Here is a 13,161-nt window from a genome sequence, read left to right on the forward strand (position 1 = left end):
AGGTTAAGCACAGCATTGTAAAGCTATCCACAGCCACTGCAGCACAAGTTCAATCCCTGGCCAGGCAAGGAGCTATTCACACACCACAGTAGACTTCCCCTGTCTCTCCCGCTGCTCCCCTTAGCTGTGTATTTCAGTCAGTCTGCCTGTTCTGTACCCTATTGTGTCTCTGTTGAGTCCTCTCACCCCCGCCTCCCACACCTCTGGCCTGTACCCCAGTTCTTGCATGCATAAATAAATAAACTTTTAAAAAAAAAATAGGAATCTTTAAGGCTGCCTGAGAGGTGAGGCAGGACTGTTACAGAAACAGTGAGAGCTCCAGCCCAGCCCTGCGGGAAGGCCTGCTTGAGCTTCTACCTCAGGTAAGGACCTGAGAAAGGGCTACCCTGGGTCTACAAGGACAGACTGATAGGAGAAGGAGTCCTTTCTCCACCCTACTCTCCCACCCGCTTCGTGACTCCCATATAAGGATGCCAGATAAAATACAGGAACCAGAGTAAATTTGGATTTCTTCTTAGTATAATGCAACATTTGGACATACTTCTACAACAAATTATTCCTTGTTTACCTGAAATTCAAACTGGTGTCCTGTATTTGTTGTTGATAAATCTGGCAACCCTATATCCATGGGCAAATTTAACCAGAAGCCAAAAAGCAGAGCGTTTCAATCCACAAAACTTTCCAGGGCATGGAGCCAGGTAGAGATAGTGGATATGAAGTAAAAGGAGGAAATTTGAAAATTGGAAAATAATTTGTATTTTCACAGTCTAGTAGAAAGAGAGAGAAAGAAAGAGAATTGGTAATTTACAGACATTGAGGTCATCCTAGACATGCAGAGAGGAGCCTGGGCTTACACAGAGTGACAGGAGTAGAGACAGCATATGTGGGCACATCTTAATTGGCTTACAAAGTCAACAGGATCTCCTCACACCTACTTTTGTTTTCATCTCTTATTTTTCTCCCTTTCCCCTTCCTCATCCCAAATATTGGAATCCTTGCTTTTCTTCAATATTGTTTAATAGGCAATTATGTTCAAAAATGGCCCTGGAAGTTCACTGGGAGTTACTGGACAATGAGTTAATTGGGATCCCTGTTTCTTGGCAGAGGGGTTATCCCAAAACTTAGCTCCACATGAGGCTGATGACTTTTTTCCCCTGGCAGAAGAGACTACAAATTCCCTTGGAACCCAAGATTCCTAAATAACTTCCATAAACCCGTGGCACCTCACATCCACCTGCCTGACCGCAGTGTTTATTATTCACTGGGAAGGTCACTGTCAAGGGAATCAGGTCCTTCCTGTATATCCAGCTCCGGCACATCTCTCCTTGGGAAGAAAAGAGGATAAAAGTTTGCAAGCTTCTTCTAATGTCATGAATAACTCACTTGTAAGATTTCCCAATAAAATCTGTTTCTTACTTATTCTAAGGGATGCTGTGGAATTTTCCCTGAGTCCAATCAAGCAATCCCATATCAACACAAAGATATTCAACATGCAAGATCCTCGATCATTTCAAAAAACCCCCTGTCTTTGCACCCAGCGTATATTTCGCCTGTAACATCTTTTCACAAGATATGATTCTGGCACAGTCTGTCATTTTCCTCTGGTCTCTGCTGAAAGATCTCCCCAGAAAAGACTTTCTCTGGCCACCCAAAACGAAGTGGTAATTTGGCTGCCCCTTTTATAATATATTTTACTTGTTTATTGTCTTCCTCAGCTATGACATCAGTTACTTGAGGTTGATTTTTTAAATTGTGTTATTTTTCATTGAGGTAATTTTAGTTTTCATCATTGTATATATTTTAGGGTTATATATTCACGCCTCTTAAGATGTATGTCACCACACCACACCCCACCTATCATACCCTAGTCCCAGTGGCTAGACCCATGCTCACTCAGCATGTAGCAGGTGCTCAAAAATATTTGTTGAAAAAAATACATAAATGATAAACATGCCTATTAAGTAGGCAATGAATTGTAGGCATAACAATATTGAGAATCAGAACTTGTTTAGAAAGCTAGATCTAGAAGCAGGGAAGACATCTGAGTAATTGAATGCTGTCAGAGAAAAAGGACCAGAGAATGACCTTAGATTAGGTTTTATGTTTGTTTGTTTGTTTATTTTTTAAGATTTATTTATTTTTACACAAGAGCTGGGGTACAGGCCAGAGACAGTAGGGAGCACAACAGGCAGACGAAATACACTGCTGAGGGGAGCAGCGGGCACGACTTGAGAGGTCTGCGGCACCATGTGGGATTCTCGCCGGCTGGCCAGGATAAAACCTGCACTGCCAAGGCTGCAGACAGCTTCTGCCACCGGTGAGGCCCCCTAGGTTAGGTTTTAGACAGAGGATTGATGGAACTGTCAGGAAGACTGGATTTGGTGGGTGAAGGAGAAAGAAGAATTAAGAATAATTTTTATCATGAACAGCCGAGTGATGGGATTATCCACTTACCGATAAGGGAAAATTTTGTGGAGATGCAAGGGGTGGGATGAGAGGAAAGTCAAGAGCTGGATTTGTTAAATTTGAAATATACATTAGACAAGTTTTCAGACAAGCAGTTGGTTATTAAAGGTTTACTTTTCAAGGAAAAGTCATGGTGAAGTTATAAATCTGAGGTTTTTATAAGGTTTTTCAAATAAAAGAAAATGTCTTAATTCATGTAGGGAAAAATGTTAATAGGGATGAGAAGGGAGGGTCAGAGAAAAATCTTGTGACTTTTCTCTTTTTCATTTAGGGGCCAATGAGAAGAGCAAAAGTAGGAAAATTGAGACAGAATAATCAGTGAAGAAATAAAATAAAAACAGAAGCATGTAGAGTCTTGACTATCAAAAGATAAAACTGAGGATGCAGAGGTTAATTAGTATAAATTTTATGGAAGGAAAATAGCAATATGTGTCAATGTCTTAAAGATAATCACAGTTTTTATTAAGTAATTCAACTTATAAACATCTAGCCTATAAAATTCTGAAGACTGTGGTGGTGTAAGATTTATGCACAAGAAATTTTCATTGAAGCATTATTTCATAATAGCCAAAAGTTATGTACAACATAAATGTCCAAATATAGAGCATTTGTTAAATAAATTGTGATACTGCCATACAATTGAATATTACACAGCCACTAAATTATGTTTATGAAGAGCTTTTAATGAGCTGGGGAAAAAAATGCTTGTATGATGATATAATGTTGAGTAAAAAATAGAATGCAAAATTTTATGTACAGTATGATCTCAATTATTCAGTCATACACATGCATTGAAAAATTATGGAAAGAAATATGCTAAACAATAAAAAGTAGTTTCCTTTAGGTTATAGAATTATAAATAGTTACTATTATTTTTCTTTAATTTTTGATTTTCTAAATCATCATGTATTTCCTCCATGAGCAGAAAACACTGAAAAATACTCCTTAAAAAGAATCGAAATATTTCTCCCTCATAAAGTTAAATGGTTGCTGTCTCTTCAGAGACAAAGTGAGCAAATCTAACCTATTTACATATAAAAGCCTTAAAATATTTGTAGGGATTTCCAAGGGTTTTAGCTTGCCCTGCAATTCCATATCCTGATTTCAAGCTCCTGAGGAAAGATCATCTGTGTGTCTTCCATAGCTTCTCTTTATTAATTTATTTTTGTTTGTTTTAAAATTTTATTGAGTTACCATTCACAAATATATAATGACATAACTACATAAATTTGGGAATGCAACTTAACACCTCAACACATTCATGGATTTCACTCACCCTCCACCAATGCTCCAGTGCCTACCCCATCACATCACCTCCGCTATTTCCTCCCTCCTCCCCTCTTTAGATTTTCATCAAGTTTTCTTCATCTTTTACCACTTGTTCTGTGACTAGTGTCTGTAAACTTCAGTTTTCTCACATGTAAAATAGGAATAAATTGTTGGGAGGACCACAGTTAGTGAGATATTATATGTAAATGACTTATAGTCCAAGCACTATACATATTTGCAATTGGATGCTCTGAGCACTATAAAAATTTGACCTCCACCCCTGCCTCCTCCTGTGGTGGGATGCATTGGGGATTTGTGATGTTTTCATGGGTGTTGTGGCAAAGCAGCACCTTTTCTCCATTGGAACCCAACTCATAGTTTGGCATCAGTATGTCACCAACATCCCCATGTTCTCTCAACCCATCCAACTCCTGGGTAGTCATTGGGACCCTGCTTAGCTTCCAGCTCATCCTTGAAGGTTTGAGAAAATCAGACATGAGTTCATACTGTTACTCTCATATTTACGTGCTATGTGACCTCAGTAGGAAAACAGTTTGGTACTTGAAACATGCACTTTCTGAATATTGGGTAGGTGTTCTGTTGATTTGTGGAGTCTTCCTTAGGCCATTTCATTACTGTATACCAATAAACTAATGTGCTTCTCCTTCTCTTTCCCTACCCTTGTCTGCTACTTATCCTTACTTTAGTAATGATTCAGCTATTTGAGAAATAAGGTATGATAAAGGGGTAAAGTCACTCTCCTCCTCCCATCCCAGAACTCAAAAGACAATCCTCAAATTTTGTTAATTGAATAGTTAACAAAGTTTGTTAATTTTCACTTGTGTTAGGAAGCTAGGCCTTGACCAAAGGTCTCTTCTTAAGTACTCAGTTTTTCTCTTGGTAGTCAATGGATAACTTACAATATTTTCTCTATTTCTATAAAAGGGATTTTACCCAAATTTGAAGTCAAAATATCTTCTCCATAATGTTGGTCCATCTTAATGATTAGTTGTGGGTTAAGGCCCAAGTAGCTCAGCAATTTTGTTTTCAAGCCAAGGTTTCTGTCTTCCTTATAAGGGTGCTCTAATTAATTGGCATGTAAATGAGGTGTTAGAGTTATGGATTTATCAAGGGCTTCACGTAGTTCTCAAAGACTTTCTCACTCATTTTCAAGGCAATTTACATACTTCCACTCATAGTTCTCCTTACACTTCTCTTTGAAGAAACCTCTTAGGCCCATGGATGTTCTTGTATACAACTCCCTTGACCTAACGCTTTGCTTTGCTTTCCCCTGAGCAATGACATTGCCTGCAGCAAAAGTGACAAATTTCCATCACTGATGAGTCTCCTGAAAGGCTCAGAGGGTGTCTTGGGTACTGGTTTGAATTTATCTAGAGTGAGGGTTGTATATCCTGTCATCTTTAGAGATTCCATGAACAAATTAAAGAGAAAATGCACTCCTTCATGTAGAAAGGAATACTAATCCTTCATAAATAAAGTTCCTTTCTTTTTGCTATGCTAATTAAATGTAGATGGATTTGGTGAAGAGTGGGGGATTTTTTTCCTTCATCCTTACTATGCTAATGGCATTAAACAATAATGTCTTCATGAACGACTTAACACTCTGCTTCTTGACCTACATTTTGGTTACATTTCATTGTTGTAGTAGAAGAAAGACATTCACCTTTTCCTGAAATTGAGTTTGCTATTTACTGGTCATCACTTCCATTCAGTTTTAAATGTGAAACAAAATGTTGTATGTGAATACAAGTCCAGTCAGTATTTTGAAAAGATAAAAACACTTAAGTATTTTAAAAAGACAGGAAGGAGGATAAAGAAAATACAAGCAAAACAAGATAAAACTTCTTCAGAATTGGAGTCTTCTGGTTAGTTTTCACCTTGGTGTTGTTTGCCCCTGACCTTTTCCTTCAACATCACTGTGCTCATCATCAGGAATGCTGGCAGTGTGCTTTCGAATCTGTTTTTTCTTTCTAAACTCCTGCTATCTATTCTGCAAGATTTCACGCTGTTAGGGGAAAAAGGATGTCCCAAAGCTAATTCCATATAGGCTTTGTGGACTCCACCCCCACCCCAGGTCAAAGCCAAAGACACTGGGAACTCCAAATCCCATCACCACCAAAGGGAAGGTGGCTGGGACCTGAGGGTGGGGTTAAGCAGCCAGGTGGATACAAAAGGCAGACACGTGGGCTTTGGGGATCCCCATTTTGGCTCTCCGCCAGTTCGCAGCGTCAGGGCAGCTCTGAGAGTGACTTTGGGTTTCCAGGTCGTCCGGATCGGGTAGGATGCATTAAAGACTTTATTTCCCTATTTTTTCCCTGAGTTGTACATTTTCCTTATTTTCTTTTCTCTTGTAAATAAACCTTTTATTAACCTTTTGTGTGTGCGTGTGTGTGTGTGTGTGTGTGTGTGTGTGTAGTAGAGTATTCATAAGTCCCTTTATAAAGTGCGCGGGTGAGGACCCACAGCCAGGAACCCGTTTTAATATCGGGGTTGCTCTATAACAACGCTGGAAGCTTCTTGGCCATATCACCAGAATGAGTTAACTGGTGGTTCTGAGGCAACTATGAGAACTAAAATTTCTTTCTCAAATACTTCATTGACAAAATAGTCCAAGACTGAAGCTATTTGATTATCGCATCAGTAATAACATATTTTCTCGTGCAAAGGAAATCACTATTTTGAGCTTATCACCTGGCTGATAATAACTGGAAGACGTCCAGTTCTTATAATGTTAAAATGTGTGTGGATGTGGGAGGGAGGATCACGTTGTAAACAATGACCAAAACACAACCTGATAAAATATTTCAACCTACTAGTAGTACTCATTGGAATAGAGAGAAAATGTGTCATAGCAAAGTAAGATTTCTCCACAGCTTCCAAACCTACCAAGTAAGAAGAGGAGTATTGGGAAGAATGTTTTTCATTATAAAATTACTGGAGATGAACTCATCTTGTGAGAGATAACTCAGAACATAGAGGATGCCTGGGCCATCTTAGCAAAACATTAATTCAAAGCACTAATTTTTTTGAAGATTTATTTATTTTTATACAAGAGCTGGGGTACAGGTCAGAGGCACAGGAGGGTGAGAGGATTCACCAGAGACAGAGCAGGGAGCAGAACAGGCAGACAGATCAGAATACACTGCTGAGGGGAGCAGTGGGCGCAGCAGGAAAGGTCTGCGCGCCATGTGGGACCCTTGCCCGTGGCCGGGGATTGTACTGGTGCTGCGGAGGCTGCGGGCAGGTTCGCAGCCCAGCGCTCAACCGCTGCGCCACCAGGGGAGACCCCGAAGCACTAATTCTTAAGAGAGAACGAAAGCTGTGTTATATGGGGAATTTGGATCTTTTATGTCTAGTAGAAAAGAAGTGGTGTTAGTAGGGAGTTCATTGTAATGGTTGTCAGATCCTTTTTTATTTTAAGTGCTCCAAGAATTGCTACTCAAAGCATGGTCCAGAAATCAGTAGCATTGACACCATCTGAGAGCATGATAGAAATGTGGTATCTCTGGGCTTGTCCTAGATGCAGAGAGTCAGAATCTGCAGTATAACATTTTCATTAAACTATGAGAAGCACTGCCTGGGGGGGAGTTTCTCCCTCCGGGCAAACACATGCACACACCATCAGGGACACCGGAACTCATGAACTTTTGAAAAGCTGATATTCAACACCTGAGGCTATTCAATATGTAATATAGTTGAAGTTTCAATCAGTTGAGCTTCAGTCAGTTTTGTAGGTAGAAATGGTGAGTTTGGGTTTAACAGAAATGAAAGCATTAACTGATTCCACCAGGGACCGGATTTCAAGGGAATGGTTGTGGAAAGCAGAGAGAAAATTTGACAATGAGGGAAACACCCTAGGAAAACCTAGGGAGAGACGATCTGGGAAGACTCTATTGCAAAGACCCAAGGGGAAGCTTTGTTGAGTTCCTCACCTCAATCTAATCTGAAAAAATGTACTCTTAGGTAAAACATGGCTTAAAGAAATGACTTTCAGATGCCCCATCATTTTTGACTTACAGTTCACACAGATTACATTCGTTGCATCTGAAATGAATGTTCATGAAACTACCACCCTTTCTGTGTAATGAGTTTGGATATTTTAGTCCATTCTGTAGTATTTCATTTTAAAAATAGCAGAGTGACCTACTGACATGATTTCATTATATACCAATGGATTGCCATGACCCACAATTGGAAATGCTCTAGTATAGTCACTTTGCACTCAAAAGGGGGAGGGTGGTGGTATTCAGAATGAGCTGAAAAGGGGACTCCTTTCTTCTTCATGTCAGTGAGAGCAAGACTGCTGGTTCTCAGTGTAGACACCTGATGGATCTGTAGACAAGTGCCCACAGATAATATAGTGATACCACTCTCCTCCCTGTTCAGGGAAACTGGAAGACATCTTGTGTGGGAAAGAAGAGAAAGGAGGAAAAGGAGAGCCACAGTGGTTGCAACTTCCTCACAGGTTAGTTACGTCAACAATTTGGTGTAAGAACAACTATTTATTGCACAAATAATCATGTCAAAGTATTTTTCTAACAGGACAAAAAGTCAAAGTAAAAATATTTACCACACTGTCTCTCAAATGGGTTTCAGATAAAGATTTTTAAGAGGATTGGAGGAAGGACCAGATTGCTTTTCTTAATGAAAAAAAAAGGGCACTATTTCAGTCCATGTGGGCTGCTGTAACAAAATACCAAAGACTCGGTGGCTTGCAAATGACAGAAATTTTCCTCTCACCACTGTGGAAGCTGGAAGCCTGAGATCAGGCTCAGGTGAGGCTTCTGTTGGCTCAGCAAATCAGGACTTAGAGTAGAAAACTGCAGCCAACCCTATGAACGTTATCCTTTTTCTGTCTATGGATAATCATTGGGGGGGTATATTTCTCTTTTAATCTTTTTTTTTTTAATTAATGGAGTACCATGGTTTTATGTCCTTGTTAATATTTTGACAATATAGGATTTCAGGTGTGGTCACCACAGCTCTCCCAACACCAAAGCACCCATAAGCCTCCAGTACAGTCTATTGTGCTGGGAGATAGAATCTTCTCAATCTTCAAGTGGAATGCTTTTGTAGCACCACACTCCATTCATGTAGATAAAAGCTAAACCCCTGATACTTGCTCTCTTACTTTAAATCACTTTATAACTTTCAAGACTTCAGCTCTCTTCTGCATCCAATTTCTTGTCTCAGTTTAACCTTTATCTAATGAAGGAGTCATCCCAAGATTTCTAAGGTCTCACCTGGTCTACTTCATCTTTGATTTTCAAGGGTCCACCTCTACTGTCTTCCATTGGTGTGCTGGTGTCCTGTCATTTCTCCTTGGCAGCTTTTCCCAACTCTGAATTCAGAGTTATTGGGTTGGTAGCTTAAAAATAAGGGATGTTGGGTCTCCCCAGTGGTGCAGCGGGTTGAGCGCAGCACTGTGAAGCTGTCCACAGCCTCTACAGCACTGGTTCAATTCCCCGCCAGCCAGGGAGATTCCCTGGTGGGGAATGGCGGGGCAGACCTCTCCTGCCTCGTCCGCTGCTCCCCTCAGCAGTGTACTGTCCTTCTGCCTGTTCTGCTCCCTGCTCTGTCTCTGGTGAATTCTCTCACCCTCCTACACATTTGGCCTGTACCCCAGCTCTTGTATAAATAAATAAAATCTTGGGCCTCCCCGGTGGCGCAGCGGTTGAGCGCTGGGTTGCCAAGCTGCCCGCGGCCTCTGCAGCGCCGGTTCGATCCCCGGCTGCTCCCCGGCCACTGGAGGAGGGTCCCACATGGCTCGCAGACCTCTCCTGCTGCCCACTGCTCCCCTCAGCAGTGTGCTTCGGTCCTTCTGCCTGCTCTGCACCCCGCTCTGGCTCTGGTGAATTCTCTCACCCTCCCGCGCTTCTGACTGTACCCAGTGCATGTATAAACAAACAAACAAACAAAAACAAATAAATAAATAAAACATGCCTCTATTAAAAAAATTAAAAATAAAAAAAATAAATAAAATCTTTAAAAAAAAATGAAACTGAAAAAAATAAATAAGGGAAGTTATTGACCCTTCTGTGAAATAACCCTAGAGGATGCTGCCTTAGGCTTTGTGTATACTTTGTTTGTATTCTGAAACCCACATAAGCTGAAAATCCTAATTTCTAAGCTATGTGCACAGAAAGAACAGATAGGTCTAAATACTTCTATTGCCCTTTCTCTTTCCTCTTTTCACACATTTATTTGAGTCAAGTCTAAAGAGCTATGTATACCATGCAATATACCAGGATGAGCAATAGAAACATAAAACAGAAAAGACATCTCAGCCTGCTGGGACAGGGCTTGCACAATTACGACCCCCAGAAAAAAATCCACCTCACAGTCTGTTTTTATACAGTCCACAAGCAGAGAATTTTTTCTACTTACATAGTAATAAATAGCTGAAAAAAATCAAAAATATCTATGAAATGGAAATTTCAGCATTGATAAAGATTGATTGGAACACAGGCACCCCCATTTATTAAGCCACTGTCTATGGCTGCTTTTCCACTACAACAGCAGAGCTGGTTGTGAGAGAGACATTGTGGCCCACAAACTCTAAAGCATTCATCTTGTCCTTTATATCTAAAGCATGCTGTCCCCCCCTTGCTGTCCCCCGTTCCAACATTACAACATTTTGTGAGTGAGACAAATATGCAAACAGTTAATTACAAATACTTGGATGACTAATTTGATGGCAGTAGAGACAAGAGACACTAGTAGGTGAGGATAAAGCTCCTACTGGAAAAGATGGCTGAGGGGTAAAGTTTGAAGTATGTGGAAGGAAGAGCTGATCAATGTTTGGATCAGGGGGAAGGCATAACAACATCGTGTCGAAAGTTATGAGGGCAGGGCAGGGAGAGGCATGATTTGGAGATGACCAGTTTCCAGTATCTACAGAGTCAAATACATAACAGAAAAGGACTGGTGACAGAGCAGCTCAAATGACATCTTTTTTTTTTTTTTTAAGATTGATTTATTTATACAAAACTGGGGTACAGGCCAGAGGCTCAGGAGGGTGAGAGAATTCACCAGAGACAGAGTGGGGAGCAGAACAGGCAAATGACCAAAGACACTGCTGAGGGGAGCAGTGGGCGAGACAGGAGAGGTCTGCCACGCCATGTGGGTATCTCCATGGCCAGCCAGGAATAGAACCTGCACTGCAGAGGCTGCAGACAGCTTCACAGCACTGCACTTAACCTGCTGCACCACCGGGGAGGCCCTCAGATGACATCTTGAAAGTTCTCTTATGCTCTTCTGACAGTGTATTTCAGACCTGCAAACCTAAGTTATTGAAACGCTTTGCCCAATGGGTAAAATGAACAGATTTATCCTTTAGACAGATCACTGAAGTTACTTCTGACTTAAAATTGCTCAATTTAGATTTAAATTCAATCTCATTGTATCCCCACAGGTCATTTTTGTCTATTCAAATCTTAGCTGTTCTTTAAGACCTAGCTGAAATCTTATATCTTTGACAAGGACGTCATAAGAACATCAAGCCTTTCCTAAGCATATTTATTAGAGTGCCTTGGGCTCTGTTCTTTATATTTTTGTATTTCAAAGGCGTTTTGCTTGTTTATATTGCTATGTTTCAGATATAGAGCAGAATAACCTGTTTCTTCTTTATCTGTTGTTTTTTATCTTTCCTCACTATTCATTCAGCAATGAAAATGCAAGGTGGATACTACAGAGAAAAGTTGACTAAGGTGATGAGTGGATTTGTAGAGATCTATAGGTAAGATCTGTCCTTTTGTTTTCAAAATTTTCAGAGGCTTCTCACCTCAAGGACTTGAACTATGTCTCTTGGTGCTTACATAAGAAAGACTATTCTTTTTTTTTTTTAAAAAAAGATTTATTTATTTATGCATACAAGAGCTGGGATACAGGCCAGAGATGCAGGGGGTGAGAGGATTCACCAGCGACAGAGTGGGGAACAGAACAGGCAGAATGACTGAAATACACTGCTGAGGGGAGCAGCAGGCAAGACCGGAGAGGTCTGCCTCGCCATGTGGGTTTCTCTCTGGCTGGCCAGGGATTGAACTCATGCTGCAGAGGCTTCGGATTGCTTCATAGTATGGTGCTTCACCCTCTGCCCCACCAGAGAGGCTTAAGATAAGGGAGACAGGGTAGTCAGTCCTTTTGTTTTGCATCTTCCAAGATAGAGGAATGCAAGAGAAGGAGGGCTTTGAATGGTTTTCAGTAAGCTTTGCTGTTATATGTGAAAAATAAACTGTAACAGTATGAAAAATCTTCGCAACAATGGTAAAATGCATCTGAAAGATCCCCCCAAAGTGAAGAAATATATCATGTTCATGAAGGGAGGAGTCAATCTCTACTTTTAAGAAATTATCCTAGAGAAAGTTTCAATATGTCTATGAAAAGAAATGTGTGAGAATGTTCATTGAAGCATTAACTGTAACAACAAAAAAATCTAGCAATAACTCAAATAATTCACAGAACAAATTATTAGTTCATCATAAATGAGATTGAGCCTTATATCTACATAGATGGCTTTCAAAAATAACATTTTCAAGTTGCAGAATGATATTATTTTTGTAAAGATTAAATAATACAACAGACATAGACAGGGCACAGCTATGGATCTCTTACATATGAATGATAAACACCAAATTCAAGATAGTGGCTATTTTTGAAGAGAATGGGGAACAGGACTAATGAGGCGTATCTGAGCAGTTCAACTGTACTGAAATATTTTATTTAATTTAAAATCATGAGACAAACATACAAAACTATTTAATCTAACAACTGTTAAAAGTAATCATTAGGTTCACAGAGGCATATTATTTTTTATTTTTCCCATATGCTTGAAATATTTTAAAATTAAGAATTATGATTTCATTCCTAAAGATAGTCACAGGCTATAGTGCAGAGGTGGAGGGTGAATACCTGCGACTAATCTGTATTTGGAACATTTTTGATCACTAGAACAGAAAGTCCCTCAAGTCAACTTCAAAATGGGGACATTTAGTATAAAGTCACACAAAGGACGCATACTGAAATCAAAAGACAGAGACCAAAGTACAGCCAGGACTCCTGGGGACTGGAACTGGGGGGACTGGAAAGTGGCCAGGAACCTGGGCTAATTGCTAACTTTCATAGAAGCTGCAAGGCTGTTCCCATTCTCTCTCTCTCTCTCTCTCTCTCTCTCTCTCTCTCTCCCCCCTCCACGCCACCACCACCTGCTTTACTCTCTGTTCTCTACATCCTTTTAAGTCCTCTGATCAATCTGTGAGCTATAAGATGAAGTTATCCTTCTATCTTTGGTAACTTCCTTTTGTGATTCTGTTCAGATTTTAAAAGAGGATGCAAGTTACACACATTTTAAACCAAGTCACACAAGTCTTATATCCACGTTAAGTCCACATTTGGCCCATTCCCTCA

Source organism: Talpa europaea, assembly GCF_964194135.1.
Source record: "Talpa europaea genome assembly, chromosome: 3".
Classification (NCBI taxonomy): Eukaryota; Metazoa; Chordata; class Mammalia; order Eulipotyphla; family Talpidae; genus Talpa; species Talpa europaea.